Here is a 19,064-nt window from a genome sequence, read left to right as displayed (position 1 = left end):
CTTTAAACTATTTTAACCCTTGAGTTAACAGATCTCACTAAAGAGAAAAGGGTCAGGTATATCCTGGGATAATTCTCAGTTTCTCTCTTCTCTGACCCATTTTCCCCACTCAGATAACTCCCATCGAGCACAAAAGCTCTACAGTATAGTAATGACCACAGCTATAACTATCTGCATAGAGGCTTGGCAAAGCAAGACCAGGTAATTTTAATTAACCTTCTCAGATGTTTAGGAAAATATTAGTGTGCTTGCAGCCATTAGACCTATGGAAGGTGTCACCCCAGGCAGGAAGCTGGGCAAGAAAGGACACTAGACATTAAATTCCCCCTGAGTCAGTGTGATATTTGTGCCACTGTCATGGTAGGAGGCATGAAGGGCAGCAAAGCATTTCTAACAGCTAAGCACGCTTCTTCAAGGCTTAGGATCAGGAGAAGATAAGCTTTCACAGAAATGGAGACAAAACTGGTCTGGAACTTTGTTTTGAGTTGTAAACATATTTTTTTCAAAAAAGGGAAGGGAGGAAAGAACTTTTGCGGACTTCCTTAAGGGACTTTACCCATGAGATGGTTCCCTAGGGAAGGGCATAACTGGTGCTGTCTTCTGGGAGCTGGGGTAAATAGCATCTAAAGCCCAGACCTGCTCCATATTTTTGTAGTAGCCAGGTGGGACAGTGTGCCTTGGATGTATGAAGACAAGTATGAGCTTAGAGTGCATTCTCCCGTTGGGCATTCGGCGGTGCAGATGAGCCCCGGCGCGTGTGCGCGTGCGCTGCCTACCCGTCTGCGATCCCTGCTGGCGCAACGAATGGACGAACTTGAACTGATTGACAGATGCGATAACAAATGGAAAGGCAGGCCGGCTAACCAGACAAGAGCAAGAGGACTTTAACTACACAGGATGTGTAATCGACTGAGAGGAAGACCGGCCGAGAGGAGACGACCGATAGTCGAGTAAAATGACTGATGAAATATGCAACAGTACTCACTGACGTTGTGCAAACAGCGTGACAGACTAAAGGGTACAGACAGGAATGGAAAGAGACGAGCGGGCCAGCAGCAAACCGACAAAGCCAGTGTTGGCAGTCACTCCGAAGCATTGGGCATTCGAGCAGAGTGGAGCAAGGGCAGCCTCATTCCTCCAGTGACCCTCCAAGGTCCTGGGTCTCCCTGGAGGCCAGAGCGGGATCTGCTGAGGCAAGCTGACAGTCCCGGTCAAGACCACAGGCCCGAGAGCTGGTGCTGTTCTTGTTGGCCGTGTCCAACTGGTTGCCATAAGGGACATAACGTAGAAAGGAGGCGAGAAATCAACTCCTGTTCAAGAGCTCCACAGTCGGGTTGCAGTGGATTGGGCAGGCATGTTGTTTCTCTCCATGCCTTGAAACTGAGGGACTTCTACCGTCTCTGAGAACGTTCCTGTTTATCGTAGCATTTGTGCGTCGCCCCCTGCATTCCTGTGCCGCTTAGGCTTCTCCATCAAACAGTTTGGCCAGTCTGGTTATTCATGGAATAAAGAAAGGTTCCTCTGGGAGAGGTACCTACTCTTGGGTTCCTCTGCCGTGGAGGGAAGATTCCAGGAACTAGCTGTAAATCATCACGCTTTCAATGGAAACAGAACCTGACCTCAGTCAGCACGGTCACATCTCAAAGCTTCGTCCTGGGGCTGTGAAGAATCCGTACCTGAAGAAGGGGCAGCCTCACAACTACGTGTTGGTCGTGTTGTTTCCAAATGAACTACTGGGGGACCTGTTTCAAATTAGAATAGATTGCCTTAAGGCTAGTGGAAAAGGGAAGTTAGACTGCTTGTGGCTAGAAGAGACAAAGTCAATGTGGTGGAAATGTCAGCATGACATCCAACATATAGTATGCCTGAGCTGATCCGCCTGCTGGCAGCAGAGGTGAGAAGGCTAACTCACTCAGAGAGCACTGGGTGATCTCCATTAGAGAAGTGGCTGACAGGCATGAGAGGGAATGAGCAGTATATGGCTGGTCACAGAATGAAGAACCAGGATCTGAAAATAGCGTAACAGAGGTTATGCTAGCTAAAACAGCAGTCTAGATTTTGGATTATTGTGGACAATTCAGAATTGTGTAGTTTCTGGAGTGAACTTTCTGGAGTATTTTTTTCCATTGGTAAAAAATTATTTCAAAATTAAAATAGCATTTTAATTTGTGAACATGAAAAAAAAAAAAAGATGAGCCCCTGTAATAATAGGAGTCTCTCAATCCTTAGAGAAACTGAAATTTAAGGTGGGCCCATGCAGAGAAAACAGCTGGAAAGTTACAGAGTTACAAAGGATTGCTGGCAGAACCAGCTGGGACAGTTGGGAGGACCTTCAAAGACATTTAGGAGTGACAGCTTCCTCATGGAAGATATGAATGATAGAGTTTCCCAGAAGAGAGGATCGCAATGACATTCAGGACAGGAGTCCCTTGCTGGAAGCTACGGACTATTCCTAGCACAACCATACAAAACTGCGAGAACTGCAGGCATTTATCTTATCTGACCTTCATCAAATAAGACCTCAATGATAACTGGGATCGGCTACATCTGTTGGGATTTGAGGAAACTTGTAGGACTTACAGTGGTGATGAAGGAAGAATATGGTTACTGGTAGTACACACTGAGCAGATGACTATAGGACCCCTGCAAAGGCCTTCTGTTGTGGTGAATATACACCAGGTGCCACCTGCCCCAAGGCAATACTTGAACTGAATCACTGCTACATGTGCCACTGGGAAGGGCTACTAAGTGGTGAGTATTGATTTTTTTCTCTGGACTCTCACACAAACCCTATTTGTGTCCTCTACTCATTTAATGTCTATTTTTTTCTCTGAACATTATGAACCCTATTCTTGCAAGGGGAATTGGTGATGACACGTAAGTAGTATCAAACATGAAGTCCCCAGATTAAATGAGTGGAGGCAATGAGTCAGAGAAGTGAGAAAATGAGAAATTTCCAAAGGAATAACTGGACCATACATGAGCTATGAGAATCACTGACCCAAGGATTACAGCAATATTCTATACAGCCTGGAAACAGACGGTAGGCTTTCTCTCCCCAAGGTGTCAAATCTTGGTGTAGTAATAAGTGTTTCTAAGTTATTTTTTTCTAACCACAATATTAGAAAAGAGATAACATGGGAAATGGAGGTGAAAATTCACTCCTGGTTTCAAGACTTACCCTGTTTTCATCCCTTATTCTATTTAAACCTTCTCTACCTAGTGAAGGGATCCCATCACCCCCTAAATCTTTGTACCACTAACCCAACAGGTTTATTCTTAAGTAAAAATATCACAGTTCCTGTCTCCCAATAAGAGCTTAAGAGACCTGCCTGGAATGTCCTAATATTCAACTAGAGTTCTTTAGAATAAATACTCCAAGACTCAAACTACTTTATGGGCTTGGTAAAGTCAGCTAAGCTACATAAGGCTCAGTTTTCCCATTTGTAAAATGAGGAAAGATAAGATTGAAGAAGGGCTCCCTCCAATGCCCCTCCCAGTTTCTTTATGACCCTTACTAAAAATAAAGATTTCTATCCCTGAGATGGGGAAAAAATCACCGACTTGTAAAGTTAAATTCTTCAAGACTGTAGCGGATTCTATCTTTCTCCCAATTCAAATATTTTCATTTTCAATAATCAAAAAAATTCCATAGTAATCCCCTCTCCTTGTGTATTCCTCAGTCAATTCATTTTCCACTTCTCCATCCCTTTTTTTTTGTCTGCCCCCTACTCCCCAGAGAATTCCTCTCACCATATTCCCACGCCTACCAGACTCTCCACCAGAGGGCTGCAATAGGGGAGACATGGGACATAATCTCACTGATAGCATCATTGGTACCAAAGACTCTGGTATATATATATATAGATAGATACAAGATCCAATGCCCCCACTTTAATTTCTGTATCTCTCTGCTATAGGGTTCAAGGGGTAGGACACAGAGCATTCAATTTTGCCTCTTCAAAGAGCTTCACACACAATATAATCCAGTCATTCCTGAGAGCCAGGGAAGTGGGAGGCCACCTGGCCAGCATCCCCTTGGATCAGAAGTCTGGAGGTATTGGAACCATTAGGAAAAGTTCTATTGTTAACAACAATAGAACTTAAAATAGATCTTTTCTTTCTGTGAGCTCTTGAAGTAGGAGAAAACAATCAAATTGAATTGAGAAAATTCCCCATACTCTGTATCCAGAAGAGAAAGAGATCATTGTAAATGTTCTAAGTGGCAAAAGGGATATTGATATATTAAACTCTGGCTCCTGAAGAACATTTCTATTATTTGTATTTATTTTTTAAATCCGTATTCATTATCCCTCCACAAATGCCGGACAATGATGCCTCAGTATGGCACAGGAGTGACCCTGGGTTCTCAAAGTTTATACCAATAGACTAACATGTCTTTCAGGTGCTAGCAAGCAGGAAAGGCTTTGAGCATGTTCCTGATAACAGACCATATCTGCTCACTGGGGACAAGTATTGCTAATTTGATTCAAACAAATTCATCTGTCTACTTAAGAATAATCTGTTTGTTTCCTTTGTTGACCTTTTTTTAATGTTGGTAATACATGAGTGTATCTTCACTTTTTTTTTGCTGATCTCACTTTTTTGTCACATTGAGCCTTTCTATAACTTTTATTTGTCATTTTTTAAAGCTACCGAGCTATAGTCTTTTGACTTGTCTAGGTGTGTCCAAGTCAAGCCAAGACAGTAGAAACCACATTGAACTATGAGGGTCAGAAGTACCAGCTAATAGGAAGGAGCAGGGCAAGGAAGGTCCTGGAATTGGACAATGTCCACTTCATAGTGCACCATGTGCATTTTGACTCTAAATGTTGGGTGAGAGGTGACATGGTATAACAATATTGGGCTGGACTTAGGGAGTCAGGGAAATCTGAATTCAAGGTCTGTATCTGTCACATACTGCCTGTGTGACCATGGACAAGTCTCTTAACCTCTCAGTGACCTAGATGACTTTTCAAGATGGTTAAGTAACACATGAATTGATGACTTTCATCAGTGGAGGAATATTTTTACACTGAGAATTCCCTGAACTGATGAAAATCACTGATTGACAGAATTAATCTGCTATGGGATAGTTGTAATTACTCTTCTTTCATATAACTACAGCTTGGATATTAGTGACCAACTGTCACTCTCAGTAGTGACCTGTGACCTAGAGACCACATATGTTCTCCTCCCATCTCAAGCCTTTATCTCTTTCCACAGGCAAGGACTACCCCTTCCTCACTTTTTCCCCCCTAATTACAAGCTCACATGAGTACTTTCAGTGAACACAGTATGAATTCTCAGGGCCATAAGTAAGGTAGAACAGCTTGGGCTTTGCCTGAAGCAACTTCCTGGGGGTACTTCCTCCCCTTTCTGTTCATCCCCTGGCAGTACCAGATATCACTAACCTCTGCTGGTGTCCTTCCATCCCTGTCTGACTCCACTCCTAACAATGTCAGGGAAACAGTCCCATTTTCAATTGGACAAAAACCTTAGAATATATCAGGGCACATTTCCTCCCTCCAAACCATATTCCAGTTGAACTTCCCCTTTGTCCATCCCTCTATTTGCCCCAGGTGAGAACTTAAATGACATTGCATAGAGAAGTACATGCTAAGAAGGGAAAAAAATGGAAAGGAATTATTGCAGGCTAGTTTTCAGTCATTTTTATGTTCTCCAGGCATCTGCTCTGGTACTCTTTCTTCAAAGCCCATCATCCTAGACAGAAGAAGGTTAGCATTTTGAGTGACTTCAGTTTCACTGGAAATCATTGCTATCAATCATTGCTATCTATACACAGAAAAATTACTTAGAATTGGCAGAGTTCTACTAGCAGAGCAGTTTGTCAAATTAGTCCAACAATGTATACATATATATGTGTATCTACATATCTGCCTCAGGTGGACAATGAGCTGGGCCCAAAATTGAACAGGAGCAGGGGATCGGGCTGGATCACATTGGAAAATTTTCAGATAATCTCAAAAGGCTTGCCATCACAGAAAGTGAGTTATTTCACATTCATATTCTGCTATTGATGTTTCTATAACTGTGAATCGTGGAACATCATGATGTCAGAAGAATCAAAATTGCAGGTTACCCAAAGGACAATGCTCAGTGGCAAGAGAGGGAGAGGGAGAAGAGAAGAAGGGAAATGGTAAGTGAGAGAAAGGCTTCATTATATTACTAAGGATGGCCACGTAAGAAGAGGTGTAGGGAGGTGGGCTATTGTAGTGAGATTGAGACAAATAGAGAGGGCTGCTTCACTCAGATGCTCTATGGAGACTTTACAGGAAAACTTGGGCACAAATTACACAGAAAAAGATGTAGCTGGGATTTGAGCTGCAGTCCAGGAAGAAGTGAGATAATGGAACCATTGAAGTATCTAAGGACTACATACATTATGATTTTATTCTAAGACTGCATATTAATTTTAAAGAGCCCCACATTCCAACTTTCAATTCTGAAACCTCAGGATTTTGTGTTGGGAAAAGGGAAGCTCCCCTGCAGGAAGTGCATTTATCTCTTCCTTCATGACTATGGAGGGGCAATAAATCACTGAGAACATTCCCTAGGTCTTTTATTTGTTTTTTTTAAAGTTATCATGGTAAGTTCCCTCCAAAAATATATCATAACCTCCTCCAGGAAGAATAGTTTATTTAGTGTCTTTGTTTTAATCACAAGAGAAATGAAGGGAAATAATCAATACTAAAAGGAGGCAGGGATGGGGAACCAGAGATAAACTGTAGTCAAAGCAGCCCACATTTCATTTCAGTAAGAAATCCCAATAGGAAGGAAGCAGGAGGATAATAGGAAACAATGCTTCTTCCTTTCCTGCCTCCTGAACTTTAAACTAAATTACCACCCACCCCTCAATGAAAAGGAGAAAAAATGGAAAGGAATTATTGCAGGCTATTTTTCAGTCATTTTGATGTTCTCCAGGCATCTGCTCTGGTACTCTTTCTTCAAAGCCCATCATCCTGGACAGAAGGAGGTTAGCATTTTGAGTGACTTCAGTTTCACTGGAAATCATTGCTATCACCTGCCTAAAGAATTTAAACCCACCTGGTACTGAGACAAAGCCCTGGGGATTCAAGGAAATTGCCTCTTCTTTGGATCAGCCTCATTCCTTCACTACAAAGCAGAGCCATGAGGAGGAAGCACTAAGATGTAGGAGCGTATATGCAAGCTTTTTCTTCTCCCCGGGTGCAGAAGATGGGGGGAGGGAACAGGCATTCATTAAGCATCTTCTGTGTTCTGGGGACTATGCTAAGTTCCTTTATAAATGTGATCTCATATGAGATAATTTTGAGGGCTGGGTATTTTCTTTGGGGAAGAGAAGAAAGGATCAGGAGGGGAGATGGGTTTGTCATACCCTAGGAAAGGAAGAGACTGGGGAGAACCTAAGAGATATCATGAATTTAGGGGAGAGAACTTAAGGTATAAGAGGAGAGACCAAAGCTGAGCATTGAAGAAGGCATATGGTTGTTACCGGTGATGTACTTGTTGAGGGTTTCTTACATGTCAGACATTGCAAAGAATCTATAAATGTTCAGGTCACTTCTTGCCCTCTAAATGCTTATCTTCAAATACAATGTTTCACAGAGATATATGTCAAGCATACGGTGGACACGCTACAAAAAAAAAAAAAAGAATCAGTGTTGTAGGGATTTGGCTTCTTTAACTGTTTCCATGTTGGATACTCTCGCTGTGACCAGCAGGAGAAGGATGAGTGAAATTAGAGATGAGATGGACCAGCCCCCATTTTATAGATGGGGAAACAGAGTCCTGGAGAACTTAAATGACATTGCATAGAGAAGTACATGCCAAGAAGGGGATTCCTCTCTCACTGTTTTTTTTTTTTTTTTAAAGCAATCAGGGTTAAGTAACTTGCTCAAGGTTACACGGCCAGGTGTTTCTGGGTGGGTGCTAAGTGTCTGAGCCCGGGATTCGATCTCCAGGTCTTCTCAACACTGGAGCCGGTGCTCTTACTCGCTGTGCTACCTGGCCGCCCCCCTCTCTCACTGTTGATGGGGCCGGGACTATTATTGAAAACCCCAGTCTATCTCCAAGCTGACCTACTCTGTCTGGGATCTATAGGTGAGGTCAGTTTGACATTCACCAGCAGAGATCAAAGCTTGATTAGGATATAAGGGTAGGTTATTCCTATTTGGGATGAAAGGAAACAAGGAGCTTGGGAAGCTTGGGATTAAGGTTAATGATGGAGGGAAGAATGAAGAACACACCAATGCCCCATACCAAATCTCCAGCCCCAAGGACCAAAGAAAACACTGCTCAACTGGTGTGGACAAATTTTGTATTTAGAGGAAAGGGCAGTGAAAAGAATAGATTGAACAAGGAAACTTTCTATACCTCTTAGAAATAACTCCCAAAATGGAAACCTGAACAGAGGGTGAAGATTCCTATGGCTTTTCTCACCAACAATTCCTTACACTTTGAGGAAGGAGGTGGTAGAACAAGGAAATGTGTGGTCTGATAAAAAAGAGTGAAGTTTGGACTTCCTTTCATTTCTCAGGGGCAATGAGAACAGATGATCCTCCAGTCCAGCTTGGGCCCCAGAGGAAAGGGCATAGTCAAGAGTTAAGTGAAACTTTCTCTTTTTCTTTCATTCTCTTCTTTTTTTTCTTCCTATTCCTGTGTCTTCTCAATAACCACAAATGAAAATCAGTGAGGCAAGAGCATCTCCTGGATGTAGGTGATCAGGCTGGATTAGAATAGACTGCATAAATCCAGAAGTGGCCTTGCATGTTTAAAGTGGAGGTGTGGGAGGGAAGGACATTATTCATCTCCTCAAAGTATATATCTTCTGTGAGCATACTGACTGACTCAGAGACTGATCTGAAAAAACACGAGGAAGAAAGTGAAGAAGGGGAAACACCAAGACCCTAAAGCAACACTAAGAAGAAACTAAATGAATGGATAGTTGCCAGACAGTGGCTACCTCTGATTCCCATACTTCTGGCTAATACCAGCTCTGGAATTCCTCTAGGGACATGTTCAACATGGGATCATAGAGGTCTTCAGCTACCATATTTTTTAAATGAATGAAGGTAAAAAAGAGGAAAATACCTAGTAAAACTGGCATCAAAGAAAGTGAGAGTCTACACCAGAAAGATCAGTCTGAGCATCAGACCAGAGTCAAGGTCAAGAGGTTGAACATCATCAAGGAGAAGTCTAGTGAAGGCAAAACTTAGAAGAATCAAACTAGTATGAGTCATGCAATGTTCCTTCATTGTCAAAAGAAGTGTTCCAGGGATGTCTCACTTCAGAGGACTGTGGTTTGTCCATCGCAGCATCTTAACCAGTCCTCATTTTTTTTATTCTATGCCAAGAATTCTGTGACACATCAATACTACTAGAACACACAATAACACTAATCCTCCATCACAACATCTGCTGCTCTTGCTGGAAGGAGTTTGAAAGCCCTACAGATCAAGACAATAAGAGTAATGATCCCAGGATACAACCATCAAGGAAGAAATGAGAGAAGGGGGGAGGGCCTTTCTTCTTTCAGAGTTATTGGGAAGCTTCCAGAAACATCAGGGGATCTCTCTACCCTTCCATACTTGGTCCTGACCTCTGAAGAAGGTAAAGCCTCCACTGGAGATGCAATCACATCCCAAGGCCCTCAAGAAGTGAAAACTTTATGTGATTCAGTAAGTGGGAGTGAAGGGTCAACTGTGTTCCTCACTGAGTCTGGATGTACGTAGACCTAGATCTTCTGCTGTGACCATGGGAAGTGCATGCAGGTCAGTCCAGGTAATGAAACATTTAAAATTCCTTTTTAAAAATTGTACTTAATTTTAAACAACTCCCAAACCAAATAAACAGATGAAGAGCAGAGGCCCAGGAAAGTTAGTGATTAACCCAGGGTCATAGAGTTAACTGAGCTAGGACTAGAACCCAGGTCTGCAGGATTCCATTCCATGACTTGTGATTATCCTATGCTAACTCAATCAATCATCAATCAGTTTCTTGCTTATTAGAAGGTATTTTCCAAAAGAGTTACTCTAGTCATATTTACTAATTATGAACCAAATATTTATGAATGGATAATTGGCAATTTTTGTTCAACACAGAAATGCTATTATGATAAGAAAGGAGAATTCTGAAGAAAAAGAAGAATGTGGAAGAAAAATAGGCATCAGTGACAGTGGAGAACATTCCTGAAGCACTAGTTAAATCTAGGGTAAAAAAAATCACCTCTGGGTGTTTGCTGGGTTCAAATTCTAACCAGATTGGGTCAGATGTGACTAAGTATTCCTGTAACTGATGGATATGTTGGATATGAGGCAAATCTTTTCTTAAACTTTTACCAACTTAACTGGAGGAAGGGCAAGGAGGCAAAGGAAAGGAGAGGAGGAGGTTTGAAGGCATTATGGAAAAAGCAGTTACCCCAATGGGATTTCTATGACCAATGACAGGACTACTGAATTTATGATTATTGCTGTCCTCTAAAAATTTCTCACATCTAGGGCTAGCTACCACATAGAACTGTGGACTATTATCCAGGATAAATCTTGAGAACCAATATTTGAAGCCTGTTGTCGAGAAGTGTTAGACATATCCAAAGCATTTTATGGGGAGAGGTTAGCCTACTGCATAAATATAAGTTGGACAGTCAAACAAATTTCTAATTTCATACTTTATTCTTTCTTTGAGTCTTAGCAGTAGGAAATCCCAGCCATATTATCAGTGACTAGTAGAAATCAGCTGTACACACAGCCAGAATTCCCCTAGAATGATGGATAATTTTGATAAGTTTTAACAGAAGCAGAGAAAATGATGTCCTTTCTCCATTGCACAGAAAATTTCTTAGGTAATAGGTTTGACTTGTGCCTGACATTTTGAAGGTGAAAACTTTCATGAACTTCCTATCTCTTTCAAGAAATGTTTGGTGGTTTCTAAAGAAGTTATCACTTGCCTAGATATTCCTCTGTTCTTGTTCATTTTTCTCTTTTTAGATGCTTAATAAAGGTTGGAGTCTAGAGGTCAACTATGTCCAAAGAAGAAAAGAGGAGAATGTATTGTCCCCCATAAAAAGGTGAGAACATGGATATGTAATCATCTGGGTATCTGACTGCTTTACTCTAATAGGTGGCAAAGAACATAAGAGATGAGGCAGCACCAGACCAGGTCAGATGGTCTTACAGGACTGATTTGAAGAATTTTCTTTTTGACCTGACCTCTTGACATCTGTCACTAGTTGTGAGGAAGCTCAGTTTTTAGTCCCAACAGGGGACAGAGTCATTTTAAAATATAAAGTTGGAAGGCTATAAATGTGATTTTTTTTAAAGCTCTAGTGATTGTTATTAGCCCCCAGAGGGAGGGGTTCTAGCATTGCCAGAAAGGAAGAAGAAGAGACTGAAGGAGAAAATAAGAGATCTTAGGAATGACCTGAAGAAAGGACAGGGGAGCCCAGTCCTCTTGGGGGTGGGAGATCTGGTTCCAGGAGGCTATGAGTCCAAAAACATCATTAGTTTGGGTCATAATCTGTCATGAGCTTAAAAACATCATCAGGATAGAAGGATGTTGAGATGAGACCACAGATACCCTATTTTCTCTGAGTTCATTCTGGACACAAATCCTATAGGGGTTTTGTTGTGGTCTTGGCCTCCTTGGTCAGAAACATTCTGGCTTCCAGTAGAATAGCTGTCAAAAAGCACTTACAAACAACTAACTCTTCTGTCCCAATGCTAAAAATGGGATTCTCCATCAGGAGGATGACTTGTTTTCATTTTCAGCAGCAAGAAAGCATAGAGAAGAACCCAAAAACAGATGAGAGAGACCATCAGGGACAGAAGAAGGTATCTATTTGTCCCCATGAAGGTGGAGAGAAGCCAATGGGGAGCTCTTAGAATAAAATGGGACTTTAGGGGATATAGCTTATCACCCATGCAAGGAAATCTGTAAGGATACCTTCTCAATGGGGCTGTAAGTTCTTTCATGCCAGTGAGTGCATCCTACATGTCTTTGTACCCCTCACAGAACCTTCCATGGTAGAAATCTGTGTGATTTTAGGCAACATAGACAGTTCTTCATTGCTCATAGAGATATGATCTTTGCTTCCTTTGGCTGTCTCACACCTCCTTCCCAAATGTAGAAAAAGAACCTCAAAGGCAGTTGGATTTCATTCTAGTTTGATTAATGTTATATTAGAAATTAAAATTTGTTCATCATTACTTTGTTGCTTTAAAATGTTTTCCTTCACATTCGCCATTCAGAAAATGATAGAATCTTAAAGTAGGGGGATTTAACAGGTTATATAGGCCAACATTTCTACCATTTCCTGAATTCTTTTAACAACATCTCTGACAGGAGCTCACCATTCAGCAAGAGAGCTACTATTGCTGGACAGTACTTCCCAGAGTCACTAACCAAGAAAATGCTGTCCTTTACATCTGAAATCTCCCAGCCAGTGATCCAGTGAGTCATCTTCACTCTGCCATCTGGATTGCTCTTCCAGACAAAGGACTGACATCATTTGCCAGCTCTCCCCTGGTCCGGTTCCTTGTGCTCTTTTTCTTGGGACCCTGGGAAAGTCTTTCTTAAATGGAATCAATTAATCAGCAATTATCTGTCCCCTCTTTTATAAGTCTTGCACCATACTAGGAATGGGATAGGAGTAAAGGAAAGAAAAGAGGTAGTAGAAGTCCAAGAGTTGGAAATATGAGTTCATTTAGTCATCCCTGTTAGACTTCAGGAAAATGATCATTTATACTGGTATGATGAAACTCAATTATTTATATGAATTGGCTATGTGATGTCTTTCTTATTTTTTCCTTCTATTGTGATTATGCAAAAAAAAAAAAAACCTATGCAAAGAATCACAGAGCTCCTGAAGATTTTTGAGTTGGAAGGAAGATAAGCAATCATGAATGATCTCCACCACATATCTAGTAGGCAGTCATCCTACCTTTGCTTGAAGACCTCTTGTGAGGGAGAACCCACCATTCCTGAGACAGCTCAATCCACTTTTGGATAGCTCTAATTATTAGGAAGTTGTTGGGTTTGGAGGAGGAGGGTTTCTAATATCAAGCTCAAATTTGTCTCTTTGCAAATTCCACTCATTGCTCCTAGTTCTTCTCTCTGGTGCCAATCAGAAAAAAATCTAATATCTTGTCTATATTATACTCTTTCAGATACTTAAAACTAGCCATAATATTCTCCTTGACTCCTCTTCTCCAATCTTTAGCTCCTTTAGTGGATTCTTATAAGTCATGAACCCAAGGCCCTTCATTATTCTTATTTTGGCTTCCTTTTCTAGATGTTTCATAGGTTACCAACATCATTCCTAAAATGGGGTACTCAGAATTGAAAGCAGTACTCCTGTTGTGTTTTGAGAAGGTTGGACTCTACTATCCATCCTTCTGTACTATCTCTGCCTTAATCTTAGGTATTAATCCTTTTTTAATGCAACCTAAGATTGAATTCACTTTCTTGGTTTCTAAGGCATACTGTTGACTCATATTAAGCTTGCAGTCCATTAAAACCCCCCAGTTTGCTTGTTTGTTTTTTCAGAAGGATGGCTGTCTAGCCATACTTCCCGTATCTTGGGCTTGTAAAACTGATTTTTTTTTTGGAGGGCTTAAGTGACTTGCCCAAGGTCACATGGCTAGTTTCGTGTTAAGTGTCTGAGGTCAGATTTGAACTCAGGTCCTCCTGACTCCAGAGCCAGGGCTCTATTCAATGCACCACCTAGCCACCCCAAAGCTGAATTTTTTTAACTCAATTACAAGAACTTTTTATTTATCCTTATGAAATTCCATCTCATTTGATTTGGATCCTTTCCCTGTCATCTAGGGTATTAACTATCCCTTCTACCTTTGTGTCATCTTCAAATATCATAAGCATGCCACCTCTTCTTTGGTCTAAGTTATTGATTAAAACTATTCATCAGCACAAGACCAAACCCAGATCTACTGGAGGTCCTCTTACAAACTGAAAATGACTTATGTTGTGACGTATATCTGACAAGGATCCAGAACCTGGACAGAAGTAGGTCATGGAAAACTGTTCCCAGGGAAGTGAGCACTCAGGAAGAGGGGGCCATTTCCAGAGAGGTATCCCCAAGATTTAGGTACCTCTTCTGAATAGGCCATGCCTAAAAAATGAAGAGAAATACGGAGTGAAAGTGCTATATCTGGAATCATGAAACCTGGGTTTGAATCTAACCTGCTATACTTACTAGCTGAGTGACCATGAATGAATTACTTAGTTTCTTAGCCAAAGTGTCTTCATTTGTAAAATTGGGTTAATAATACTTGTGCTATCTATATCCCTGGATTACTGTAAAAAAAAAAAAAGTGGCTTTGTAAAACACAAAGTGATATATAAATATGAATTATTTGGCAGGACATGAAGAGGTGATAGAAAAAGCATTTGACATTATTTCAATATATATGGGTCCCAGCTTTGTCATTTTCTATCCATGTGGCCATGAATAATGGATTTAATATATTGGGCCACACTTCTCTCAACTATAATACAGGAATAATATTTGTGCAATCACCACAGGGCTGTTGTGAGTGACATTCTCAAGTGCCACATAAACATAAGCCAATGGTTGTGGACTAACAGTGGATAAAACTCATTGAGTGATAAAAGCAGAGAAGATCTACACAATGCAAAAAAAAAAAAATGGCACATGATGTTCCTGAGTCACAGGAGAGAGACCTGCCATCCCCAGACAAGCAATAATAGGATAAGTGAGTCTATAAGACGTTTGGGAAACAGAATAGAATGAGCAGCACCCCCTAGCACCACTACCACTTACTATCACCCCTTAATAGACTAGGCCATCTGCCCTCTCAAGTTAAGGTTACTGAGCAATTGTCAAGATTAAAATGAAAGGAGGGTGAAGATGCTAAAGACCCTCAGGAACTAATAGGAAGAACACGTGGGATCTAGGTCTTTGTTTACAATGGCTTCATTGAAGAAGAGGCCTACAATAAAATAATGCCAAAAAATGAATTTAGAAGAAGGGGAAGAGGAGAACCTGGTATTCCAGTAAATCATAGGATCACATATTTAGCAATAGAAGGCATGTTAGAGATTATCTATTCCAAATCCTCCCCCTTGTTTTACAGATGAGGAAACTAAGGCCAAAGAAAAATAAATTACTTGCCCAAGCCAGTAATTCATCATAATACTAGTATTAAGACAAGAGCCCTTCTTCTGTCAGTCTTAACCGAAGGATTGTGGAGACCACCCCACCCTAAAAGTACCAGAGGCAAATTACTACACCCTGCTCCTGCCCTAGCTTGGGGCTCTATAAATCAAGCCCAGTATGAAATCTCAGAGAAGTCTACTGGAGAAAATCAAGGAGAGAAGACATTCCAGCCCCTTATGGAGTCAAGCACAGAAGTTAGATATAGGACCTCCTCACATTTTCAGGTTCTACTGTAAGTTATTTGGAGGAGAATCTCTAATACCATCTCAAAAAGCATTCAAGACATCCCTGATTCCTACATGGGGAAGGAGGGGGGGAGGGGGTTCCTAGCTTTCTGCAAAGCTGGAATCAGTGCCCCTCTCACAACACTGAGACACCTAAGCTCAGAACCCCAAGGCCAGAATCCTGTTGTAGGGGATAGTGAGAACGACCTTCTATCCAGCTCAGGACCAAATCAGAGTTATGCGGTATCTAATTTCAAAGAACTTTTCCAATTTTTGGAATTGTCTCCTGTACACATACACATCTAATAGGTTTTTGGAATTGCAAAGACATTCAGCCAAGGGCTTGCTATATAACAAGTACGGTGTTAATCACTGGAGATACAAAGACAAAAGTAAAATTATCTCTGTTCATGAATATTGTAAATTTTATTAAAGGAGAAGGTGTGTATATCTATACATATATTAATGTATTCACATGTGTTTATCAATATATATGGAACAAATATATAAAGAATATATCCAAAATAAATATAAGGTAGTTAGAGAGCGAAGGCATTTTCTTCTACGTGATGACTAGAAGTGTTAATATAAAGGAATATAAATTGTCATGATTCAATTAGTAAAACAAGTTCTCTTCCTTAATCATCACAGATGTTTAAAAATTATGGCGTACTGCTGGAATCTAGGAGGTAGAAGGGGTTAAAAAGAGGAATTAAGAGAAAAAAAAAACAGACTGGTCTATGGTTTCTGAAGAAAATAAAACAATAAGTTCACAAGTAGCAGGACACTCCTACCAGAGGGAGATGTACACATAATCCCCTCCAGTCTTCATTAGGCCAGGTTGGAGTGATGGTTAAATCCTGCCTATGGGGCCAGAGTGGAGTGTCACAGTGCTCTCAATGAATGCATTTGTTAGTAGAAGAGATGTAGACAATCTAGTTCTGTGCCAAGGTCATTTCTAGAAGAAAGAAAATGAAATCTGCAGTTTCTTCCTATATGTTAAAAATTCATACATTATTAAAGCTCAAAGGGTCCTCTGAATTCATTTAGTCTGCTCTTCTCATTATTCAGATAAGGAAACAGAGGTGAATGACTTGCCCAAGGTTATGCAACTAGTTAAAGGCAGGTCTAGGTCTCTTTCTGGCATAGTTCTCTCTCCTTTGAGCCATGCACTTTGATTCATCTGTAATTCCCTCATTTATGAAGGGGTTATGTTTCAAGTTTTTCTCCAGAATAATTTATTCATAGGATTTAAAATTAGAAGAGACCCAAGAGATCATTTGGTCTAATCCTATTATTACCTCACAAAAAAAAGCAACCTCCTCAAGATTTTAGAGGTCTTAAGTCACAGATTGACCCGGGCTTCAAACCCACATCCTCTGATTCCAAACCCAATGCTCTTACCAATAACCAAATGTCTACCTGGTGCCTAACTCATTGTCTTTTATATATCAGGTTCTTAAAAAGCATTGAGTAGAATTTGTTCACTCCATCATTACATTTCTTTCCAAAACAGAAGGTTTGAATTGATTCAAGAGCAAAGAAAAATAATAGAGAATAGCAGATGGTGTAATCTTCGTTAAGAGGGTCTAAAGGATAGCACCTAGCTTTCCACTGAAGGAAATTCAGCAATTTTCTCAGAAAACATTCATTTTCTATGGCTCGCATTAAATACCCTCCAGGTTAAATCTGTACTGAACACAAAAATATTTTGATTACTTTAAAATTTTACCCTTCCATGGTGTCCCCTCACCAAATGCTCCAAGATATGTTCTTAATGACCAACAGAGTTAAGGTAGACCCAATAGAACAGGCAGGCAAGCCAAGCCTCAGGGGTAAAAAAAAAAAAAGGACAGTTCTGGGAAGAGTCAGATGATGTGGTAGCAGAAACAGGTGTTAAATATACCACAAAATCTCAGCCTTTGCTCCAAGCTGCAGTTTGGTAATACTCTTTCCAAATTAATATTTGGGAAAGTCACAATAGCTCTGTGGAGACATGAAGTCACCTCTTTCTTGGGGTGTCCTGAGAAAGTAAAGAAAGAAGATGGGAAGGGGAAGGAGAACTAGTGGAATCAGAAGGGCCAGGAATTGGTCTGGAGACCCAATTGCTTGGGAGCACTTGTTGCCAACATAAATGCGGAGTGTCATGATTCTTCAAAGCAAAGACTGCCATGAGGGAGAAAAAAGTTTGAGAACCATTGTATGAACTGTTTCTGCGACCTGATCCTTTTACATTAGCTCCCAATTGCAAGGAAGCTCATGTTCCCTCACATTCTCTCCTTCTTCTTCTATAAAAACTTGCTTTCCAGAAAGCTTTCTTGACATCAGTCACTTATACCTAAGTGTGAATTTTAATCAGTTTATGCACTTTCCTGGGAATTTTTCCATTATAAACACTTTGTCATTGAAAGTGGAAAGGTTGTCTGCTAATCAAAGGAATTTCCAAGGTGGTGGCAGTGAGAATGCGTTTTGGGGGTTTTGGGTTTGTTTTTGTTTTTTTGCTTTTTGGAGCGGGGAAGGTAGGGCAATTGGGGTTAAGGTCACACAGCTAGTTTTATGTTAAGTGTCAGAGGCTGGAATTGAACTAAGGTCCTCCTGACTCCAGGGCTGGTGCTCTATACACTGTGCCACCTAGCCGACCCAAGATGAATAAACATGCCAAAGTTGGTGATGGCAATTTCAAGATTATTCTAAGAGGTAAACTATCTTTACCTGTTATACATCATAATGTTATTCAGCCCTTGGGAGAGAAAGCAATTATCATGTAGTTCAGTTAAGCTAAAAGAGGGGGGGAAATCATTTTTCTTTATCCAGGGAACAATAAGAAGCTGTGACAAAGTCAGTACTAGGGATTCTGGAACTTCTACTATACTTTTTCCAAGCATTAAGTAAATGCTGACATAATCTGAGATGATAACATCATTGTAGAAAAATGCATAATCCACTTTAGGAAAAATTTCCTCAGGAGCATGGAAAGACAAAGATCTTCTGAAGGAATATTTGCTCAACAGCATGGAAAGTTAAATTAAGGCCAGAGATTGCGAATTAAATGCCAATCTGAAAACTTTGCTTTTTTTTCTACAAGTCTTCAAGATCCACTTTCCTGTTTGAGCACAGAACTTCTATGTCTTAGAAGACTTCAGTGGCAGCAATGAAGAGACTATTAGGGAGAAGGGAGAAGGAAGAAAAAAATCCACTAATTGGCAATCAAAGTAATTCAGACTAGAAATGATGAAGGATTGGTCTCTATATGAATGGAGAAAAAGGAACCAATTGCAGGCACATCCTAGAGATGTAGTCATTGATAGGAGTTGGCACATGAATTATAAATATTGAGAATAGTGAGGAAGAGGAAAGAGTCAAGCATAATTCCGAGCTTACCATCCTAAATGACTGTGAGGATGGTAATGCCTTCCATTGAAGCCGGTGAGTTTGAAGGATGGACAGGAGTAGAGAGAAAGAGTTGTTCCCTTTTGGATATGTTACATTTGAGATGCTAAAGACATCCAGGTGGAGATGTCTAGCAATTAGTTGATAATACAGAAATGTGATGCATACAAACACACACACATGCATGCACACACACACGGATTTATTAAGCTCCTACTATATGCAATGTACTATGTGCCTAGTTCCTAGAGATA

General features: G+C 40.6%; 1 long non-coding RNA gene across 1 annotated transcript; it reads left to right on the top strand.

Moving 5' to 3' along the window:
• Positions 1-871: 871 nt before the first annotated feature.
• LOC138150327 (uncharacterized) lies at positions 872-14,636 on the top strand. Its single transcript, XR_011165547.1, has 3 exons — positions 872-2,751; positions 10,989-11,068; positions 12,343-14,636. It is a non-coding gene; the product is annotated as an uncharacterized lncRNA (long non-coding RNA).
• Positions 14,637-19,064: the final 4,428 nt, after the last annotated feature.

This window comes from Petaurus breviceps, unplaced genomic scaffold (assembly GCF_028583685.1).
Source record: "Petaurus breviceps papuanus isolate PSGF00001 unplaced genomic scaffold, PetGlider_PUasm1.0 90865, whole genome shotgun sequence".
Classification (NCBI taxonomy): Eukaryota; Metazoa; Chordata; class Mammalia; order Diprotodontia; family Petauridae; genus Petaurus; species Petaurus breviceps.
Note: the sequence above shows the minus strand (reverse complement) of the source record. Positions and strands in the feature narration are given on the sequence as shown.